The sequence below is a fragment of the Octopus bimaculoides genome, chromosome 20 (assembly GCF_046866305.1).
Source record: "Octopus bimaculoides isolate indiv1 chromosome 20, ASM4686630v1, whole genome shotgun sequence".
NCBI lineage: Eukaryota > Metazoa > Mollusca > Cephalopoda > Octopoda > Octopodidae > Octopus > Octopus bimaculoides.
Window position 1 is genome coordinate 18,987,287 of NC_142947.1, and position 22,772 is coordinate 19,010,058.

General features: G+C 35.0%; 1 long non-coding RNA gene across 19 annotated transcripts in view; it reads right to left on the reverse strand.

The window, feature by feature from the left end:
• Positions 1-364: 364 nt before the first annotated feature.
• Positions 365-22,772, reverse strand: part of LOC106868233 (uncharacterized) — a 469,773-nt gene continuing 447,365 nt past the window's right edge. For 8 of the 19 annotated variants that reach the window (XR_016237534.1, XR_016237530.1, XR_016237535.1 and 5 more), the window contains one exon: positions 393-3,238. This is a non-coding gene — a long non-coding RNA (uncharacterized LOC106868233). Of the gene's footprint in view, positions 3,239-22,772 lie in introns of all 19 variants that reach the window. The other 11 variants (XR_016237546.1, XR_016237538.1, XR_016237541.1 and 8 more) reach the window with 5 other exon arrangements.

The window sequence follows — 22,772 nt, forward strand, 5'->3', positions numbered from 1 at the left end:
CTGCCAGATCAGATTGGAGCCTGGTGTAGCCATCTGGTTCACCAGTCCTCAGTCAATCGTCCAACCCATGCTAGCATGGAAAGCGGACGTTAAACGATGATGATGATATATTTATATATATATATATATATACATATATATATATATATATATATATATATATATATATATATATATATATACATACATATATGTATGTATATATATATATATATATATATATATATATATATATATAAATAATATGCATATATATATTTATGTATGTATATATATATATATATATATATATATATATATATATATATATATATATATATATATATATATATATATATATATATATATATATATATATATATATATATATATACATATATATATGTACTGACTTAAAAGCCACATGATAGGGCAGCTTTTAAGCTAGCTCCTGCAGAGAGCTCTTCATTGGGCCTTAGTCCCAACAATATCACTTCATGCATCGAGTACATATTAAATTGTATTAAACTTGAACAATATTTTTCAAGCAATGATCAATTTTCCTCAAAACAATGATATAATTTGTCGACTTGGAAGTAATTGCAAAGCTGCATGATAAACAACAATTTTTGTCTTCCCATTCAGGGGTCAGTACAATTTTTTTTTGTCTAACCTTGTTCTTTGTCTCTCTCTCTTTCTGTTGATTGTTTTCACAATCACCACCACTATCGTCACCACAACTGCCATACACATACAATTCAGACTTTTGATGCCACCACCATCAATACCTTTGACTTCACTGCCTTCCCCTCCACTACCATCACCCGTCTTTCACACCGCTTACTATCACCATTGTCCCTAACTGCTTCAGCTACCCCTACCACCAGCATCATCACCTATCACAACTACAGCTCATGCTATTACTATCAGCCCGTTACCATCACAACTGTCAATCTTCTACCGTCTCTATGCCCAATATTACTCTCATCTCAACATGAGCAATAGTAGGAGTGTCAATGAATAGCGAGAGACAGCGTCAAAGTGTGACACAAAGAAATTAGTTTTTGCATTTATTATATTATATATATATATCAATCGTCTTCATAAAAGTATATAAACATTTATAATTAGGTTTCAAAGAGTAAAAGAAATATATTTATATATACTAGAATGATGGCAAGTGTCTCTTTCAGTAGTAATAATGATCCACTTATATATGAATAACATTTTTTTTTCATCCCGTAAAAGATTATATCAAAACCACACATTTCAGAACTCAATCTAATTCTTGCAAATTAATTTTTGTTGAAAAGGAAAATGTTTTTCCTTGTCTTTTATCCTTGTCTATTCATAGTTTTATTAACCCTATTTCAAGACAATTTCAGAATAATAACTACCAAATACTTATTTTAATAACATTGAGTTACTGCTAATCAAGAAACAAAAAGGCATTATCAACCGACAGAAACAGAACATGTAGTTGTAAAACATTTCTCTGATTTTTCTATAAGAAAATAACTTCAAGTTCACTTAAGACATCTAGTTGCATCATATGAGGTGCATTTAAGAAGTCTCTGACTTTATTTTTCCCACGAAAACTAATGATGCAGGGGGAAAATCCTTTGGGTGAGAGGTGACGCTACTGTTTCTGTGAATGCATGACAATTTTCGTGCTGGTAGGCTGTGTAAGTTCCCAGTTGTTATGTCTAGACTACACTTGTTGGATTTTTGTTTTCACTGAATGCAACACACAGAGATATTGCATTAAGTTTTGCCAAAAGCTTGGTGATACTCAAACTTAAACCATCCAGAAGATTCAGCAGGCCTCTGGCAATGATGCCATGGTCAGCCAGCCCCACCTCAGTGGAGAGTGTGGTATGCTCAGGCAGGCCACCCACAAGCCAAAATGAGGGGCTAATTGAGAAAGTTCAGTCAATAGTCATGGAAGACATTTGTGTAACAATCCAAGAAATTGTTCATGAAGTGAGAATAAACACAGGGTCAGAACATTCCATTTTCATAGAAGATTTGTGCATAAAGAGAATGTTAGTGAAGTTCATCTCCAAGGTGCTAGCAGAGCAGCAGAAGCAACTCTGCATGGAAATCACTCAGGACATGCTGGACTGTATAAACCATAACTCAGACTTCATGAAGACCATCATTACTGGAGATGAGACATAGATTTATAGTCTCTGCTTGATGCACTCAGTCATTTTGCATGAAAACAAAAATCCGACGAGCACACACGTGTACCCTAGGCGTAACAGCTGGGAACAGATGCAGCCTACCAGTGTGAAGATTTTCACACATGTGCAGGAAGCACCTAAAGGATTTTGTGCACAAGGCACTAGTTTTGGCAGGATAAAATAAAGTCAGATACTTTATGAAAGCACCTTGTATAGTCCAATATATTAGTCAAATAGATATGCAACAAGAAAATCTGGTTTCAAAATCATTAATGTATTGCTTTGAAATGCTAATCATTATTATGGGGGAAAAAAAATGAAGGTAAGAAAAAGCAACAGTACTACATTTTGTTAAATGTGTACAATTTGAAACAATACGAAATCATACACTTCTGCATTCTTACATTCTGGGAACTTATTTTTTAAAAACTCAAAAATAGTCATAATCATAAGAGAAAGGTGATTATATTCTGAAGAAGTAATTTTCTGTTAAAAATTTATCAGAAATCAAAAAGCAAATTTATATAAAAAAAAAGAATAAATGTTTAAACATATTGAAGGTTCAAATTCCATAATAGTTTCAATTTATTATATAAAATAGATATTTCTAAAGAATGTGTTCATTTCTGCATTTTTAAGTGTCAACAGCTAATGTCACCTTTATGACACTTCCCTTTTGGATAAAATAATTATATTATAGGTTTCCATCACTTCAATTCAAATTCTGTAGTCTCACCAACCAGAATGTTGAAATAAGTGAAGCATTTTCTTACTATATATGCATTATTCTAAATTTGGAAATTACTTAATAAAGCCAACATTCCTTTCTGTTTATGCTAGCAATAATATATAAAAAAAAAAAAAAATTATAAATATGAATCAATATTTTATTGAATCATACAATACACACATATACATATATATTGTACATTTATGTGTACACACACACTCACAACAATTCAAATAACTATAGCAGCTTTATATTAACCCTTTTTTTTTTTATAGTCTAGCATAAAAAGCAATATTCAAAAGAAGATGAACCTACCTGATAGATTTGTTTAGGAAACCCCAATCTGCAAATTAAGAAAAAAAAAAAAAAATTCTGTACTTATTTGCTGGAACTAATATTCATGTAACAGATTTTATATACCTTGCAAACCATCAAATCAAAACATCAGTAAACATATAGCAGGATTGTAGAGTGCAAATTCTTATATTCTCAACATTTTCCATTAATTTAGAATTTTAACCCAAATCCCAAAATACAGGTTTCATTAAATGAACAAGAAATAATACAATTTGTTACCTATATTACCTTAATTTTAAATAATCTTTGGAATTTTTTTTTTGTCATAAATGTTTTAAGACAATAATTATATGATAAAAGAATTTTAAATTAAAGCAATTATTTAGTTGTTAAGCAGGAGATTAATTAAATAATGATTAACTATTGAGATATTCATTTGGATTAGTTCCAAATTCATGTTAATAGTAACAAGTTAAGTTTTCTAATTTTAGAATAAATGCAAACCTGCAAGCATAAATATAAGGAAATGCAGAAAATTGCCTAAGTTAATGGAAAAGTAAATTGCTTTGTTATTGATAATCCATTTTATAATCATAGTGTATAAAGTTATATATATTCTTTGATAGAAAAATTAAAATATATTGAAATGTGAAATTGTTCAGTAAGTATAAGTTCTTTTGTGTAGAAAAATACATAACCACTTGACCTTCTTTGAAAGTTGGAAAACTATTTGGTAAATTCAGACTTATGTACGTCTTTCCCTATGTGTATTTCAAATATGTAAGAGGAACTTATAGACTGGATAACACCTCCCTCTAAATCCATCCTATGCTCACAACTTCTCCTTATAATAATAACACTGCATCACATTCTATACAGTCTACATTAAACAATTTGCCCTGTATTATGGGAACAAATCAACATGCAGATATGAATAATTACTCAATGAATATGTTTAAATATAGATATAACACAATTTTGATGACATCTGAGTTCAGCTGACACCAGTATTTTAAAAATCATTAAAAAAACAAAGAGGGAGAGAAAAATCAAATATCTTAAAATTCAAAACAGTAACAATTTCTCCACAGCAGAAGTGTTAAGACCAGTCCTTCTGGTGGTGTAAAGCACATGTGGTGGTGCCACGTAAAAGCACCCAGCACACTCTGTAAAGTGATTGGCATTAGGAAGGGCATCCAGCCATAGAAATCATGCCAAATCAGACAGGAGTCTGGTGAAGCTCTCCAGCTTGCTAGCTCTGGTCAAACTCTCAAATCCATGCCAGCATGGACAACAGATCTTAAATGATGATGAAGATTCCTAGATTTGTTATTAACTGCTATCATAATTACCACCTTTAACAACCAAACCAACACCTCATTCTCTGCTACCTTTGTGAACAAAATCTCATTATAATGATGCTTAATATTCTAGAAATTTAATGGCCAATAACAAGGTGTGGGGAAACCAACATTCTTTTATGCTGCATCCTTAAAATTTCCTGCTTTAAATTCAAAATTCCTTATTAGGAAATATATTTTTGCTTTCTTAGTGCACATGCACACACACACACACACACACACACACAAACAATAAGCAATCAGTCATACTCAGTTTTGTGTTCTGTAGGGTTTGCTCAAGATACATCATATCACTTTTGCTTTTTAAAATACAGTGGTTTCAAGTATTCTTATTATCCTATTACATCACATAAGTACATGCTATATCATTAGACACCTCCCATCTGCCAAAAAAAAAAAAAAAATTATAAAAAGTATAGCAGTAACAGGGAAAAATGTTATGAACATGTCAAGACTAGCATTGTCAATTTTAAAAACTGTAATGAATTAATAAGTCTGACAAAACAAAAAATTGCCATGCAAAATTCAAGAGAGCACAAAGCTTGTAAACTACAGGCATACTCAATAAAACCATGGGAAATACAGAAAAAGTGTTTGGGTAGATGCTATGCCATAGCATCACTCACCATTTCCCCAATATATTATCCAGTAAAATGAGATAAATTTATTTAAAAAGTTGAAACAAGAAACTGAGGAAGTCACTCAAACATTTCTTGTTTCCCATGAAAAGTTCAAAGAATGGTTTAATTGCCACAGAATTTGCATAACGGGGGTGTCAGCAAATGTTGACATTCAGACTGGGTTGAAATTTCCATCACAATTATAAAAAGAGGTAAATTCTAACAAATTTAGTTTTTAAAGTAAACAAATATGGGCTATTTTGGGAATGCTTAGCTTCTCAGCATAATATTGTCTCACATTTGTTGTTAAAAGTAAATGCCACTGGAAACTTAAGCTATTGACAGACATGCATACATGTAGTATATTTAAGCTGGCCAAAAGTAACAGGCTACTAGATGGCCAATGATACAGCATTGTGGCTCACTGGATCCTGTCAAACTGTCCAACTCATGCCAACATGGAAAATGGACATTATGTGATGATGATGATTGTTACTTCATGCCTGTCTGTTTGTTGATCAATCAATCAACTTATCTATCTACAAACATACATACAAAAAAAAAAAAAAAATGGTGGGCCAAACTCTCCTTTTACAAGACAATATCCCAGAATGCATTTGCAGTACCAGTGCTGATTCCAATATTTGGAGTACTTGACTGGTCTGTAGAAGAAATCCACTCCATAGACATTAAAACCCACAAGATTTTAACATCAACTGAAAATCTCTACAGAAATAGTGATATTGACAGGCTCTACCTAAGAAGAGATAAAGGAAGTGAAGGCTTGAGATCAGTGCAGACAGCCTTCGAATGTTGCATAGTCTCTCTCAGACAGCACTTGCTAAACAACAGCAGCAGAAATAAATACATTAACAGTGGTGGAAACAGAAGAAAACTATATCCTGTGTGTTGGAAGTGAGCTCCCAAGAAAGTATTCTCTTCCTGATGACCTCCCATACAACCCCTATTTAGCCAGACAAGCATACCTGAAAGAAGACTTGGAGGTGAAATGCTCAACATACCAGAAAAAGACCATGCATGGGTAGGTTTCTTGTAGACTCGAAGAAGATAGTAACATTGACATGAAGCAAAGCCTCTCTTGAACTCCTGACCGCTACATCACATCACACTTTGAAGATCATGCATTTGCAATTCTAGGACAGGAGATTGTTACTAAATACCTAATGAACAAAAGAGACAGTGAAACCCTTGGAGTTCCAAGATGCAACTGAAAATGTAGATTATGTCATATTTTTGCAGAAGACATCACACATGTGACTAACAGCTTCCCAAAAATGTCATCAAGATACTACCTCCCTATGCAACATGATGCAGCAAAAACAATATACAATGCCATTCAGAAAAAAGACTGTCCGGGAATAAATATAGACAATTTCACTGTTACTGAATACATACACAAATTCCAGCACAAGGAAATGCTGGTGGAACACTCTCATCAAAAACATCTGTGAAGTGTAAGCATAACAGGCCAGATATTGTTGTTTGGGACAGACAAGAAAAAGTATGTACCATCATAGAGGTCAGCTGTCCTGCCGATGTGAATATCTCTTTGAAAATCAAAGAGAAAGAGGATAACTATTGACAACTGCTTTGAAACTTTCAGCTTCTATATCCAGATTAGAAATTTACATTTACACCAATAATAATTGGACTACTTGGTTTTGTAAGTAAATGCCTAACTGTCAGTCTGAATAAGCTTGGATTTTCAGAAAAAGGAAATCAACCAACTGATTCACACATTACAAATACAATCTGTAAGCAGAATGGTAAAAGTATGTAAGACTTTTCTCAGGTTTAAAATGCGAGACATTTTTAATTATCTACATTCCAGATATGGAGCTTTGTACCTTTGTTACAATTCCTTTTTTAGAGGAAGAATTTAAATGAATAAATACAGAAGAGACCTACATAAACAACAAATGCAACAGATTTGGTAGACAGAGATTCAAAGAAGCTTGTTGTATGTATGTCTATGTATGAGTGCATGTGTTTTGTGTTTATATTTGCAATTTTCTGAGCATTATGCAGCAATGAGTCACCTGCTGGATTTGTGCCTTCAAACACTTGTAAAATAAGATATCTCTTCCATAAAATATAGGTAAGGGTTACCAACAGGAATAGCACCTGGCTGGAAAACAATATCTTGATAATATTGGGTCAACTCATAAATAATGTGGGTTTTTTTCTATTGCATGAAGTCGGAGGGAGACGGGATAAACTACCTGCATCAATTTGTACCTTCTACTTATTCTTAGTGCAAGTTTTGAAGAGTGCAGTTATTTTTCAAATCAATAATGGAAGTGACAAAGGAGCATATTTGGCATATTTTGCTTTATGAGTTCAATAAAGGCAACAATGCAACGGAAAGTACGGGGAATATTAATGCAGTATATGGGGATCAGACAATAAGTGTAAGGCCTCTTTCTTTGACCTCACACATCAAGAAAATCGTGGAACACATTGTGAGAGGGAATCAGATTACATTCCTAGAAAAAAATCACCGATATGTAGTATGGTTTCAGTCCATAAAGAAGCTACCTTGAGAAGACTCGTCAAGCCAAGGCTGATGCTGGTGTCACATAACTGGCACCCGTGCCAGTGGTATGTAAAAAGTACCCATTACACTTTTGGAGTGATTGGCGTTAGGAAGGGCATCCAGCCATAGAAACCAAGCCAAATCAGATTGGAACTTGTGAGCTCACCAGCTTACCAGTTTCAGTCAAACCACCTAACTCATGCCAGCATAGAAAGCAGATGCTAAATGATGATGATGATATATATATATAAAATGAAGGTAATGCAAGTTGGGAAACAAGTAGAAGGTGTACCAGTGAAAGTTGGACAAGAACCAGTTGAAGAAGTTACAAGCTTCACATACATGGGAAGCATAGTAACAAGCAACAGTGATGTAGAGACAGACGTAAATTTCAGAATTGGCAGAGGCAGTGGCAGTATTCAGAAGACTGACAACACTTTGGTGTAGCAGTAACATAAGTATAGAGCTGAAGATTTGTCTGTACAAAACAACAATACTGCCAATAGTGATCTATGCAGCTGAAACTTGGAAGATGACAGCAAAAATCATCTGCCAATTCAAAGTATTTCATCAGAGTACCTCAGAAAGATCCTAAGAATCACTTATCGAGACAGAGTGACAAATGAAGCCATTCTTCAAGCAGCAAGAGTAAGGCCTCCACATGCAATTGTAACTGAATGATGAATGAGAATGACTGGACACATACCAATTCTGCTAGAGGAGAGGCTTGCCAAAACAGCCATGGGCTGGATGCCGCTGGAAAGTAAGAGAAAAAGAGGCAAGCCAAGAAAAAGAGACATGGAATAGTACCTTCAAAGAAGGCCTATGCAGACTGAATATCACCTGGGAAGAAGCATACCGATTGGCGAGAGACAGAGATAACTGGCAATTACTAACTGCCTGATGTGCCACTGAAAGGCGCCAATGGAACTCTGAAGAAGATGATTTATATCTATCATCATCATCGTTTAACGTCCGCTTTCCATGCTAGCATGGGTTGGACGATTTGACTGAGGACTGGTGAAACCGGATGGCAACACCAGGCTCCAGTCTGATTTGGCAGAGTTTCTACAGCTGGATGCCCTTCCTAACGCCAACCACTCAGAGAGTGTAGTGGGTGCTTTTACGTGTCACCCGCACGAAAACGGCCACGCTCGAAATGGTGTCTTTTATGTGCCACCCGCACAAGCCAGTCCAGGGGCACTGGCAACGATCTCGCTCGAAAATCCTACGGGAGCCAGTCAGGCGGTACTGGCAACGGCCACGCTCAAAATGGTGCATCTCATGTGCCACCCGCACAAGAACCAGTCCAGGGGCATTGGCAACAATCTTACTTGGCTTGCCGGGTCTTCTCACGCACAGCACATTTCCAAAGGTCTCGGTCAGAAGCTACTTTGAACATAATGCAAAATGGTGCATCAACATCTACTGCCCAATCTGATAGAATTCTGGCAGAACTGTGTAGCAACAGATCACCAGCAATTGCTTCATCACAAATTGCTGTCCTATCTTATGCGAAAAGGAATTACCCTGCTATGTATAATCAGGGCAGCGCAAAAAGTTGTTTTGCACAAGCATTTCTATAGCTAATATGTATATATATATATATATATATATATCTCATCATCATCATCATTTAACATGTCTTCCATATATATATATATATATATATATATATATATATATATACATACACACACACACACATCATCATCATCTAACGTCTGCCTTCCATATATATATATATATATATATATATATATATATAACAAACTGAGGAAAAGGGATCTTTCAAAGGGGTATGTTAAACATCCAATTCACTGGTACGTCAGTTGAGCACCATATAGATATTGATATAATGCAATTATAAAGATAAATTAAATCTAAGTTGAAACAATTTGTTGGCCTTATATGGGGTTTTTCAAATAATTGTTTGTTATATTCATAGTATACTAGCAGTATAACCCAACGTTGTCTGGGTGTGACTTATTATGCCATCTACGATAAGTCTTGCTAGGTGCAAATCAACTAAAAAAGAAAGCGTTGCAACGAAAAAACCCTTATGATGTAAATATGTTCATAATTCAAACGACGATGAAATTAATAGGGAAAGTCTGAAGGCTGTTTTGCGTAACATTATTAAGCGTACGTAAATTTCATCCGTCATATTAGCTATAGAAATGCTTGTGCAAAACAACTTTTTGAGCTGCCCTGATTATACATAGCAGGGTAATTCCTTTTCGCATAAGATAGGACAGCAATTTGTGATGAAGCAATTGCTGGTGATCTGTTGCTACACAGTTCTGCCAGAATTCTATCAGATTGGGCAGTAGATGTTGATGCACCATTTTGCATTATGTTCAAAGTAGCTTCTGGAATGTGGTGAATTGCTGCAGTCTGATGCTGTCTTTTTAAACCGGTTGCTTTCTTTCCCCAGCAAGCTCTCTTCTTTGGAGGCATAATCTATGTATATATTAAACAGAACAACAAAAGTTATAATAGATAGCAGGGTGGGTAGTTTTCACATTTCTGTAATTTTTTCAGATTAACACCTGCATGATTACCCAACCCTAAACCTAAAACCCTAACCCTAAAATCCTAACACTAACCCTAATCGTAACCGTAGTGAAAATCGTGGTATATTTACAAAACATTGACGGCATAACTACAGAGTTGTACCCGCCGACTTTGGAAGGTCATAACTTTCAGAAAAATGAATATTTTTTTAATGAAATTTTCTATGCATATATCATTTATTATGTAGATTCGGAAATTCCACTTAAATTCCAGGAAAATGAATATTTTTTCGTGAAATTTTCTACAAATATACCTTGATGTATGTACATTTCGAGCATATAAGAATTTTGAAGGAAACAACTGCAGGTTATTTTTGAGAAGTGTTCCCCACTCGGTGGTGTTTCGGAGCAAGTCGTCTATATTTATTATTATTATTGTGAGCTGGCAGAATCGTTATTAGCAAGTCGTCTATATAAGTGTTCACCGAGTGGGGAACACTTCTCCAAAATTGCCCCCCCCCCCTCCCCAAACACTTTCACCGAAAATTTTTGTATATCTACATAATAAATAATATTTGCATAGAAAATTTCATTTAAAAATATTCATTTTTCTGAAAGTTATGACCTTCCAAAGTCGCGGGGTATAACTTTGTAATTATGCCACATTGACAGACATGAGTTATATTTTATTGAATGATTGTGTGTACTTGCACGTGTATGCGCTTGAGAGAGCGAGAGAGGAAGAGGGGGAAAAAGGAATAGAGAACGCGTGATATATGTGTATAAGAACGCCGTTTCAGGTGGAAGGGAAGAAATATAAAAGTTGCTACAAACAACAGCCAAATCTCCCTTAAATCACACAAAGTAAACAGAATTAAAAAAATCTAATTACTGCACTGGAAAGTTCACATCGAGAAAATTCCATTGATGTAAAAAAATTTACGAAAAAGTGGAAAATGCGGATTTCTATAAACTTTTAAAAAGGCTTCACACAGACACACAACTTCACGTTTATTATATATAAAATTATGTAATATAATATAAATAAATTATTGGATTGTCAATCGTATCTCTCTATTTAATTTATCTTTATATATATATTCTTTTACTCTCTTTTTACTCTTTTACTTGTTTCAGTCATTTGACTGTGGCCATGCTGGAGCACCGCCTTTAGTCAAGCAAGTCGACCCCAGGACTTATTCTTTGTAAGCTTAGTACTTATTCTATTGGTCTCTTTTGCCGAACCACTAAGTTACAGGGACGTAAACACACCAGCATCGGTAGGTCCAGTGAGATTGTTGAAATGTTACAGAAGAGTCATGCAGATATGTGCTGTGTGCAGGAAGTAAGATGGAGGAGAGCCTCTATTACATTCCTCATGCGTAAGGAACAAAGGCACAAATTCTGGGTAGTTAGCAGTGATAGCATGGGTGGTGTAGGCATACTTTTAGCAGAGAAAAGTCATAGTGCATGATAAGATTGTTAAATTAAGACTAGTATTAGATAATGCAATAGTAACATTTATCTCAGCATATGCTCCACAAACTGTACAAGCAGATGAACAAAACAACTCTTTCTATAAGGCCCTTCTGCAGACTACTTGAATGACAAATGACAATGGACTTATTACTACAGCTGGTGACTTCAACAGACGTGCTGGGAAGTAATCCAGTGGATATCATAGTGTACATGGAGGTTATGGATTTGGTACTAGAAATGGAAGAACAAGGCTGCTGGAGTTCCGAGAGGCAAATAATTTGTTGATCTGCAACACTAACTTTAAAAAGCATACCAGCCACCTAATCACCTATAATCTAGTGGGCACACAAGCCAGATTCACTTTTCCTGGTGAAACATAGGTTACTAGTTATTAATTTCAGACTTAGAGCTAGAAAGAGGACCAAATTTGTGACTGATGCAAACTTCCAGCTAGACCAATAGTGATTCAGTGGAAGGACAGCAAAGTAGACAGAGCTGTAGAGGCAAAGGGACAGACTTGTAAGGATTGGAAAACAGGGGATAGCATAAAACAATACTAGGTAGTTTAGAAAAGAAGCTAATATACAGGTATATTTAATGAAAGAAAAGTAAGAAAAAAAAAGGGTTTGCTAGTGTTCTGTGGCTTGAGGACCAGAGACACGAGATTCTCTGGAGTGCAAGGTGGTAATCTCAAAGAAAATCAAGGTGTTGTGGGACAGAAGTCTGTATGGATGGATAATGCTATGCTTGTACTTGGTGCTTCTGAAAAGAGACATGGAATTGTCATGATGAAAGGCTACTAAATGAAGTGAATGAATAAATGAAAAAGTGTCTTTTAAGTGTGAACCAAATGGAAGGGCCAAATATTCTAGTTGACAGCAGTATGACAGATGAAGCAATTAAAGATATGAAGACAAGGAAAGCTTCTGGTCCATCAGGAATTGCCAGTGAGATGTTTAAAACATACAGCTTAGTCACCTAAATAGTTAAAAGATTATAGGGGAAGGAATTATACCCAACAACTGGTGTAGGAGCATCATAGTCAACACTACAGGAGTAAAGGAGATGTCTTAGAAAAGTAATTTCAGATATATCAAATTGCTGGGCTAGGTCATGAAAGCTTTGGAGACTGTGACAACTCAATTAATCAGGAAGGGAGTTAGCCTAGATGAAATGCAGCTTGATTTAATGCCGGAAAGAAGTTCCAGTAATGCTCTCTCTTTAGTAAGACAACTTCAGGAAATATATCTAGCCGAAAGTAAACTACTGTACTTATCACCTTTCCCGCTGGAGAAAGCCTCTGACAAAGTCCCTGATCTGGTGGCCACAGTGGAAGCTAGAAGTAGATGAATGGTTGGTGAGAGCCATTCAAGACACGGATAGGGATGCTGTCAGGTAGGTGACAGTTAGTAACAACTACAGTAATGAATTTAGCATGTAGGGGTTCAGTTCTCAGATCCCCTCCTATTTCTCATAGTCCCCCAGGCCATAATGGAAGAGTTTGAGATTGGTTACCCAAACTCCTCTATGCTGATGACCTTATTTTTATAGCAGAATCTAAAGTGGAATCAGAAAAGAAATTCCTGGTGTTGAGGCAAAACCTGGAATCAAAGAGCCTCAAAGTTAACTTAGCAAAGACTAAAGTTCTAGGAAACAAGAAAACAGACAGGATGCTAATCCTTTCAGGAAAATTGCCCTGTTTGATATGTAGAAAAGGTATAGACAGAAATTCCATTAGGTGTACCCGGTGCAAACTACACATAAGAGATGCAGTGGAATTACAGGAAGATTAACAGAAAAAGTAGACTTTGTGGCAGATACATAGGAGCAGCAATAAATACAAAGAACACAGAAAGATTTTTAGAGGTTGTAGATAGTTTCTGTCATCTAGGACCTTAGCATGGAGGCAGATGTTCTAAAAGCATAGTTGCTAAAATAAGAAAAAGCTGGAGAAAGTTCAAAGCTGTTAGCTCTGTTGGTAACAAAAAGTTTCTTTCTCATAGTGAAAGACAGAGGATATGCATTTTCCACAGTATGTGCAACAAAGTACCAATGTGTTGAGAGAAAAGTTGGGCATAAGAGATATCATATGTGGTGTGCAAAAGGGAATACTGCACTGTTATGATCATATGATGCATATGGACGAGGATAGCTGCTTAAAGAATGCCAATTGCTACATGAGGATGGAATCTTTAGAAGAGGGAAGTTCAGTAAAACAGGGGATGAAATAGTGAGGACTGATCTAAAGATGTTCAACCTCACACAGGAAAATGGTAAAAGACTGAGATGATTGGTGATATGCTTTATTTGAGAAAACTTGTTCCTCACAGCAAAAATGTGGTTCTGACAAGTTTTCCTCAACAACTCATTTTCTAACACCCAGGTGCTGTAAATGTACCATTTACTCTCTAACACTTCACATCATCACCCTATTACTGTCACTTATCACCTCCTCTCCCTAACCTGCTCCTATATTTACCATTGACTATATCACAATTTGTATTCCCCATTAACTACGTCCACCTCTATCCACATTTCTAACCATCAGTCACAAACGTTCTAACTTATTCTTTCCAATCTTTTCTTATTCTCTCTCCTGTATTCGCCTTGTGCCTTAAGAACATGCCCTTACCATCTCTGTTCTGTCTTTCCAGCAGGTGTAGTCATGTATCTCCTTTCTAGCAAGATACCCATTCCTGTCCCTCTATCGTACTTTAACCTCTCAATACCTGGTATAAAGCCACTGTTTTCAATACTACACACCTACTCAATTGAGTAGGGATGTAGTATTGTCTTGTGTTGCAGATTACATGATAACATAAGTGCCAGTGCCATGAAAAAAGTACCTGGTATACTCTGCAAAGTGGTTAGCAGTCTTCTGGTTCATTAGTTCCTTTTGAACTGTCCAACCCATGCCAGCAAGGAAAATGGATGTTAAACAGTGATGATGAAGTCCACGTATAACAAAATATTGGTGTCACTTTGTCAATATTCAGCAGGATGGTATATTTAGTAAAAACCTGTTCTTTACATTAGACGAATGTCATGGTATCCACAAGATGTTGATGCTAATCAGTCAATTAGTCATCATTCTTTACAGTGTGAATATGTTAGTGACAACAATAATGTGTGAGTGCATGGAGGAAAGATTTCATAAAGCCAGATCACAAATGATATTTATGTAACAAATGTGAGTAGGTTGTAGTCTTCACAGCCAAGAGGAAATGTATACTCTAACCATGTGATATATCTGGGTTTCCAGTGTAGTTTAATTAGATTATCAGCTGTCAGGGGCTTGACGTTCATCAACTAGAATAACAGCATCATAATCAACTGTTATAAGAGTAAAGGAGATATCTTAGGAGAAATTACAGAGGTATCAAATTGTTGGACCAGGTCATGAAAGTTACAGTGATGTAACTTCATTAATTAGTGAGACTGAATGAAATGAAGTTCAGTTTTGTGCAAGGAAAAAATACTATGGATGCCATAGTCCTTGTGAGAGAACTGCAGAAGTATTTAGCTTAAAGTAAACCACTGACAGGGCCCTTTGCACTGTGATCTGGTGGTTACTGAAGAGGTTTAGGGATAGATGAATAGTTTGCGAGAGCCATAGAAGCCATGCACAAGAATGCCAATAGTAAGGTCAGAGTTAACAATGAGGAGTTTCAGGTATAGGTAGAAGTTCATCAGCATTTAGTTTTCAGTCCCCTCCCTTTCTGCATAGGAACAGGAGGGGGACATCCTGACCATAACACAAATTTAAGACTGATTGGTTGAGTGAACTCCTTTATGCCAAGGACTTTGTTATACTAGCTGAATCTGTAGTAAATTTAGAAAAAAAATACCAGGTGCCAAAACAAAACCTGGAATCAAAGGGCCTGAATATTAACTTAGCAAAATCTTAGGTTTTAGTAAGTAGGAAAACTGAGAGCCCTCTGCTTCCATCAGGAAAAACTCTATAGTGTACCTAATGCAAACTAAGGACACATACGGTGATACAATGGTATTAGATGCACAGGAGTAATAAATACTAAGAATGCATGGATAAGGGACTTTGTCAATTGCTTAGGAGGATCCCTAGAAATAGTAGGTAGCTTCTGTTCACTGAGTAACCTAATTAGCAGTGAAGAAGGTTATTCCAAAAGCATAGCTGCTAGAAAAAGAACAGGTTAGATAAAGTTCAAAGAATTTTTATATCTGTTTGTTCTCAAAGTGAAAAGCAGATTGTATGATGCATGTGTATGAACTTCAATGCCACATAGCAGTAAAATAGAGGTTCTGAATGCAGAGACATACAAAAACTAGAAGGAAATGAAGCTAGAATGTTCTCTTGGATGTGCAACAAAAGTGTGCAAGAGAGAAGATGTAATGCATATAGATGAGAGCAGCTATATAAAGAAAGTTCTGATCATTTAACCTGGATGGAGTTTATGGACGAAGGTAACCCAGAAAGATGTAGACCAAAATAGTGAAAACTGATCTCAGGATTTCAAACTTCATGGAAGAAATGACAGAGGACCAGAGCACTGTATAGAAATACACAGTGCTCAAGAAGACCTACCTATCATGGGAAAACCGAGATTCTGAAAGTGTAATGTGAGTACACACAACTTGGCACCTTGCTCAATTTACCCCTGTAAAACCTTCTGCACCAATCTCTTACATGCCCATCACTGATTACTCCATTACTCTCTTAACTACTATAGTATTCTGCTGCTGTAATAAAATTAGCAGAACTTCAAATTTTATCCTCTTTTGCTGTGCTACTATTTATTTCTTGTACAACTCAGAACCACCCTTCATTCTTAACATTGTCCCTCCTCACTCACATTTTTCATTGATCAGCCTTTCTGTATGACCTGTTATCTCTTTCTCTTCCTTGAACTACTTTGTCTTGACTCACCATTATGTACCTCTGACCACCACCACTACCACTATAACTACATATCTCTTGTAACTAAAATGGTATTGCACCTTGATAAGACAACTTGTGTCATCAAAATTCTTACTGCCATTGTAGTCTGCCTCATAAAAAGTATTTTATTGGTTTGTATTATATTTAGTTGGGATGGAAATTTTGGTTTACTAATTCAAAAATATTTTTTAATCACCATTAGTAACTTTTGGTAGTTAACAATTAGTTACCTAAAGTATTGGTTCTTAGATTGCTAGAATCATTAGAGCGCTAGACAAAATGCCTTGCAGTATTTCTTCTGGTTATGTTCTAAGTTTGAATTCCACTGAAACTCTGCATTTCATCCTTTTGATGTTGAAAGAATAGCACAGAGTCAGGTACACAGGCCAATGTAATTGACTAAACCCACCTTTGCTGGCCTTGTGCCTATATTAAAAACAATTATTAGCTTCCAGTAATCTTGGAATGATTTATCTTCATTTTTCTTACTTTTCTTCCTACACCTTATTTCTAAGCCAAAATTTAATGGCCTGGCAAAGAAAATATTTATCTTTGTAGCTTATCTGCTTCAGAATTTGAGTAATTTGATGATTCACAGAAAGAAAGGAAATTGTTTTTACTCTCACAGTAAAAAGGTTATATATCAAATTGGCTTTACAATTGCATAAATTTAGCATTCATGTCTTTTAATACCCGTACATCTAAATATTACTATTTTAATTCCAAAACCACTTTAATTAAAACTGTAGAAACTGAACTACAAAAGGCTACTTAACATATTTAACACTATTTTATTAAACAACATGATTAAGGTGTTACTTTCATTCTAACTAGTTTCAAAAGAGGTTTGCACTTACATATCAAAAAAAAAATTAAACCATATAATGTCTTGAAATTATCTCCCCTTTTTCCTGAATTACTAATGGTTGTCATTAGGTTTCTTTCTCCAACAAAAGAGAAAATTTCAATTCATTTTTCCATGCACCATTTGATATTTATGTCATTTATCATAATCCATATCAAAGACTTATTTGAATTCCATTCCCCAGAGTTTAAAGATAATTTTCCACTGAAGCTAATGCTAAAACTCTAAAGATATAAATGTTTACCCTCAAACTTATTAAAAAATATACTTAGACAATATTTTTATTCACAAACAGAAAAACACAAAAAAAAAAACATTTGACAATTTTATTGTATGTAGAGAATTGACGAACTAATAAAGAACTCCAAATTTTTGTTAACAATATCAACTGACCACTCCATAAGCTAAAACAGCTTTCAGAATCTTATTCAACTCATTCTGAAGAAGGGATCATAAAAGAATCAAATTCGAAAAGAAATCTAGCAACACTCCTGTTATCTATAAACCATATATTGTTTTATACTCCCACTAAATGGTTGCATATGTCAGCAGACTAATGTGCATCACACATGTCATCATCTCCATCTTAACTGCCATTTGAACATATCTGTTTATGTCATATGGAATTTGTCCTAAAATAACTATACTTACTTTCAGTAAACTTGTTAAAGTATCATAATCCATCGTATGATCTCTGAATTCTTTAACTTTGTAACTAGTTTATTAGTAAACTCCTAATCAAATTATATTTTATGTCCAAGTTAACAAATGCTAAGTACAGCAGTTTACTCTCAGCTAAATACTTCTCCTGTAACTGTTTCACTAAGGAAGAGTGTCTGTAACACTTGTCTCTGACACAGAACCAAATTACATCTCATCTACGCTAACTATATCTAATTTATCAAGCTATTACTCTTTCAGTTACTTTCATAATCTGGTCCAGCAATTTATTACCTCTGTAATTTCCTCTCTCTCTAAGGTATCTACTTTATTGTTCTAACAGTCGATTATGATGCTATTACACCAGTTATTGGATATGACACTCTCCTGTACAACCTGATTAACTATATGGGTGACTAGGCTGTATCTTACACTGCCAGACATTTTAAGCATGTTAGCAGCAATTTCTGATGGCTCAAGAGATTTTCTTGCCTTTCTACATGTTAATTGCCATGTATCAACCCTTTGTTGGTTCTGTGTGCAATAATTCATCTGTTGAAAATTCTACAACATCTCAATTTTTTCTGATATACTACCTTGTAATCCAGAACACATGATTTTCGTTCTAATACAGTAGAACACTGGCAAACATCTTACTTTCTATGCCTCCCTTTGATAAATAAAACTATTGCCTAGTTATAATTATCTTGTATAATTCTTTGCTGCTCCTATCTTTACAAGCCTGTCTCTTCACTTTTACAGCTGCCTACCTAACTGTTCCCCACCCATGTTGCTGGAAACCTTGCACCAGCAACAAATTTTGTCAGTAGGCCTCAGTATGTTGTCCTGTAAGAACTTCCCGTTGTCATTATTGCTTTAGGGAAAGCGGACGTTAAATGATCACTATTTCTTCCTCCTTTTGATCAAGTGCTTCAAATAGTACTTCTCTGAGTTTCTGACTGTTTAATGGATCTTTAAGCTTCCATATCTTCCTTTTCCATGCTGGTTTTTGTCTCTGAGTCTTTCTAGTTCTAAGTCTTCACTCAATAGCTATATCCATTCAATAAAGAAAATACAGAGCAGGAATGGCAGCAGCAAAATTTTAGTAACACTGGCCATTGCCAGTACCGCCTGACTGGCCTTCGTATGATTTTCGAGCGAGATTGTTGCCAGTGTCCCTGGACTGGCTCTTGTGCAGGTGACACATAAAATACACCATTTTGAGCGTGGCCGTTGACAGTACCACCTGACTGGCCTTCGTGCGGGTGACACGTAAAAGCACCCACTACACTCTCTGAGTGGTTGGCGTTAGGAAGGGCATCCAGCTGTAGAAACTCTGCCAAATTAGATTGGAGCTTGGTGTAACCACCTGGTTCACCAGTCCTCAGTCAAATCGTCCAACCCATGCTAGCATGGAAAGCGGACGTTAAACGATGATGATGATGATGATGATTTCTCATACTTATCTAGAATAAATAAATTTCATGAAGCTAAAGCTGTACTTTTTAAAGGAGAGAAAGAGAGAGAGAGCAAGTATTTCATCACCATCAACAACCACCACCAGTCTGGATTTGTAAGGCAGTATCAAGATAATTAAAACTGGTTTTCTTTATATCAAATTTTGTTACTTTTACATATTGGTAATCTTTGTTCCTATTGAATTATTCACTTTCATTATCAGTTGATTAAATTCATCAGACAAAAATATTATTCCCCTAAGGGTGTCAGAGGGTTGTTAGCTAACTCTAACTGAAAGGTACGCATGAAGGGAACAGCAAACAGAGAGAGCATTGAGCCCAATCTTGGAGATGGCATGAAGATAGATGTGAAAAGATTTTGTTAGCTAGATGGAATGGATCAAACAACAGTGGCTGGAGTGTGTATGGAAAAAGTTCCAGGAATTGAGCGACATGCTAATGAAGAGAAGCATTGCTGAAATTGATGGAACAGTGTATGCTGCATGTAGGGGGAGTACTATGATGCTGATAGAAAGAACAGAAATGAGAATGGTTTTTATGGATGAGCAGGAATATTACCAAGAGAGAGGAAAACAAAGAATTTCAGAGGATGATGAGAATAAAGCCAATGATGAAGGTTTTGAAGAGAATGGGATAAAATGGTTGGGTTGTGTGCTGAGGAAGAATGAAAATGACTGGATGAGAAGAGTGATGGAAATAAATGCAGAAGGAAGTAAAGAAAAGAAAACCCCAAAAGACAACTGAAGATGATGGTGGAGGAAAAGAGGGGAAGATGGAGAAGACTGTCATGGTTAACTTTTGTTTTAGCAGGGAAAGTAACTTTAAACTGATTTTGTTGTTGGATACTTACTTACACATGCATACATGTGTCCATGTGTGCATACATGCACACGCACACACGGTAACCTTCACAAATGAAATAAACAGATTTGATTTGGAAAGACATAAAAACATTAATTAAAATATCTTTTTAGTATTTTAATATTTTAATGACTATAACCCTTCTGTAATAAACTCACCCAAAACTTTTTGTGGCTTATAACACCATGCAACCCAAAACAACCTAATCATATTTAAATGAGAAAAAGAACACAAACTTGTTATTCTATTAGTATAACATGACTTCATTAGACAGTCTTTTTAAAATGGACTTTGTATTCTCCAAAGTCCTTGGATATTTTTTCCACATTGTCTTCTATAATGTTCTACATTAGGAAAAACTGAATACCAGCTTCACATTGATTAATAATGAATCTGAATTTGAAGACTTTTCAAAAGATGTGACAGAAACACAAGAAAAATGCAACAAACTTAACCACATGCTTGAATATAGAACTCGATATGATCATTTCTGATGGTGATTCCTACAGTAATAAAAATAATGATAATGATTTTATACAAAAACAGAATTAAATGAAACTTTTTTTAAACATCTCTTTCAAAAATTTTCAGAAGAGATCAGACCTAGACATAGTCTTTCCATTCTTTTTGTATCTCCCCATCCCCTTATTAAAATGTTCTAGACAATAACTAGGGAAACACATCATTATGTAGACTAAATAAAGAATAAAAAAAAAGATACTTTTTAGTTTTATAAATACCTCAAAGGGAAAATTGCACACAATTTTACTATAAACATTATCTGGCAACCATCCAACCCATGCCAGAATAGAAGGCAGACATTAAACGATGATGATTAAGAAGCTACCCAAAATTACCAATTACAGGAGTGCTGATGAACACTTGGACAATCCTTGTTTCCAGTCTAATGGCTATAATGTATTTCTATAATGTTGTTCAGTATATTCATATATGATGTACTTGTAGTACACCAGTAAGTGAGGAAGAACATTATGATCCTTAATTAAAATTGCCCAACAGGAACTAAGACTGTTTGTTTCCTAGTATCAAAGTGCAGAAGATTTGAGAGTACTGGATACTTCTATGCTTTAGTTTTTGTGAGAGAAGAGTCAGTAGTTAAGTTAGCATAGCCTAGGTTATGCTATGGTCTGGAAAATATCTAATATATAAAATAGAGATGTGTGCGTATTCACTTTCCATGCGAAAACGGCTTCACCAATCACTTCCATAATTGTGATGCATAAATAATTTGACCTCAGACATATTACAGATTTTTTTATTAAAAATTTATAAAAATAGAAAATATTACTTTTATATTACATTCACGTCTTTCAATGATTTTAATATTTTCAATTCCAGTTTTCTAGCATCACTGACATAACATATCTCTTTATGTATATCTCTATCTCTCTGTAACATATCTCTCTATCTATATCTCTTGTTTTCATTTTCATTTTTCAGACCCTATTCTTTTCACTTTCAATTTTCATATGCCATTGTTTAACTTCCATGTTATTGTTTTCACTGTAAGTCTAACTTTTGAATCGATATTTACAAACAAACGACAAATTACTGACAGAAAGAAGTTCACAATTACTGATGTAAGTAATTTCATAATTTACTGACAGAAGTATCTTCATAAATTTCACTTCAATCCGTACGGTCTTGTGTTTTTCTGTTGTTGACGGTTTCTTCCTGGTTCCTTCGATACTGAATCTTTGGTTCACTGACCAACAAATTGCGCTTCAACCCATGCAATACTTTATTTTCCATTAGAATTTATTATTTACTTTCTGACCATCATATTAAGAAATATAATTTACGTTACCAAGTTATTTTCATTGGTAACTGTTTTAGGAGGGGGTGGGGATTTTCTGCAAATTCACCCAAGTCTACTTCAATTTGTCTTAACTTTCAAGAAAATGGCTATTTTTTAATGAAATTCTCTACTTTAGATTCACTTCTTTAAAAAGGTTTCTCAATGTCAACTTCCGGTAGTGACATAAAAACAGCAAAGTTTGTCCCTGTCTAAACTTTAATGTTTTCATTTCAAGTTTTAATTCGTTATTTGTAAACAAGTACGATAAATTATTGAAAGAAATATTTACTAAGTTCGCAAAGACACTTTTCAACATGCTTTCATTTATACGATTTTTTTCATTCCATGCCCATCTCATTCACTGTTTGCAATATTCTCTCTCTCTCTCACACACACACACACATTCCAGGTTTCATTTCTTTATTGCACAAATATCATGTTAATAT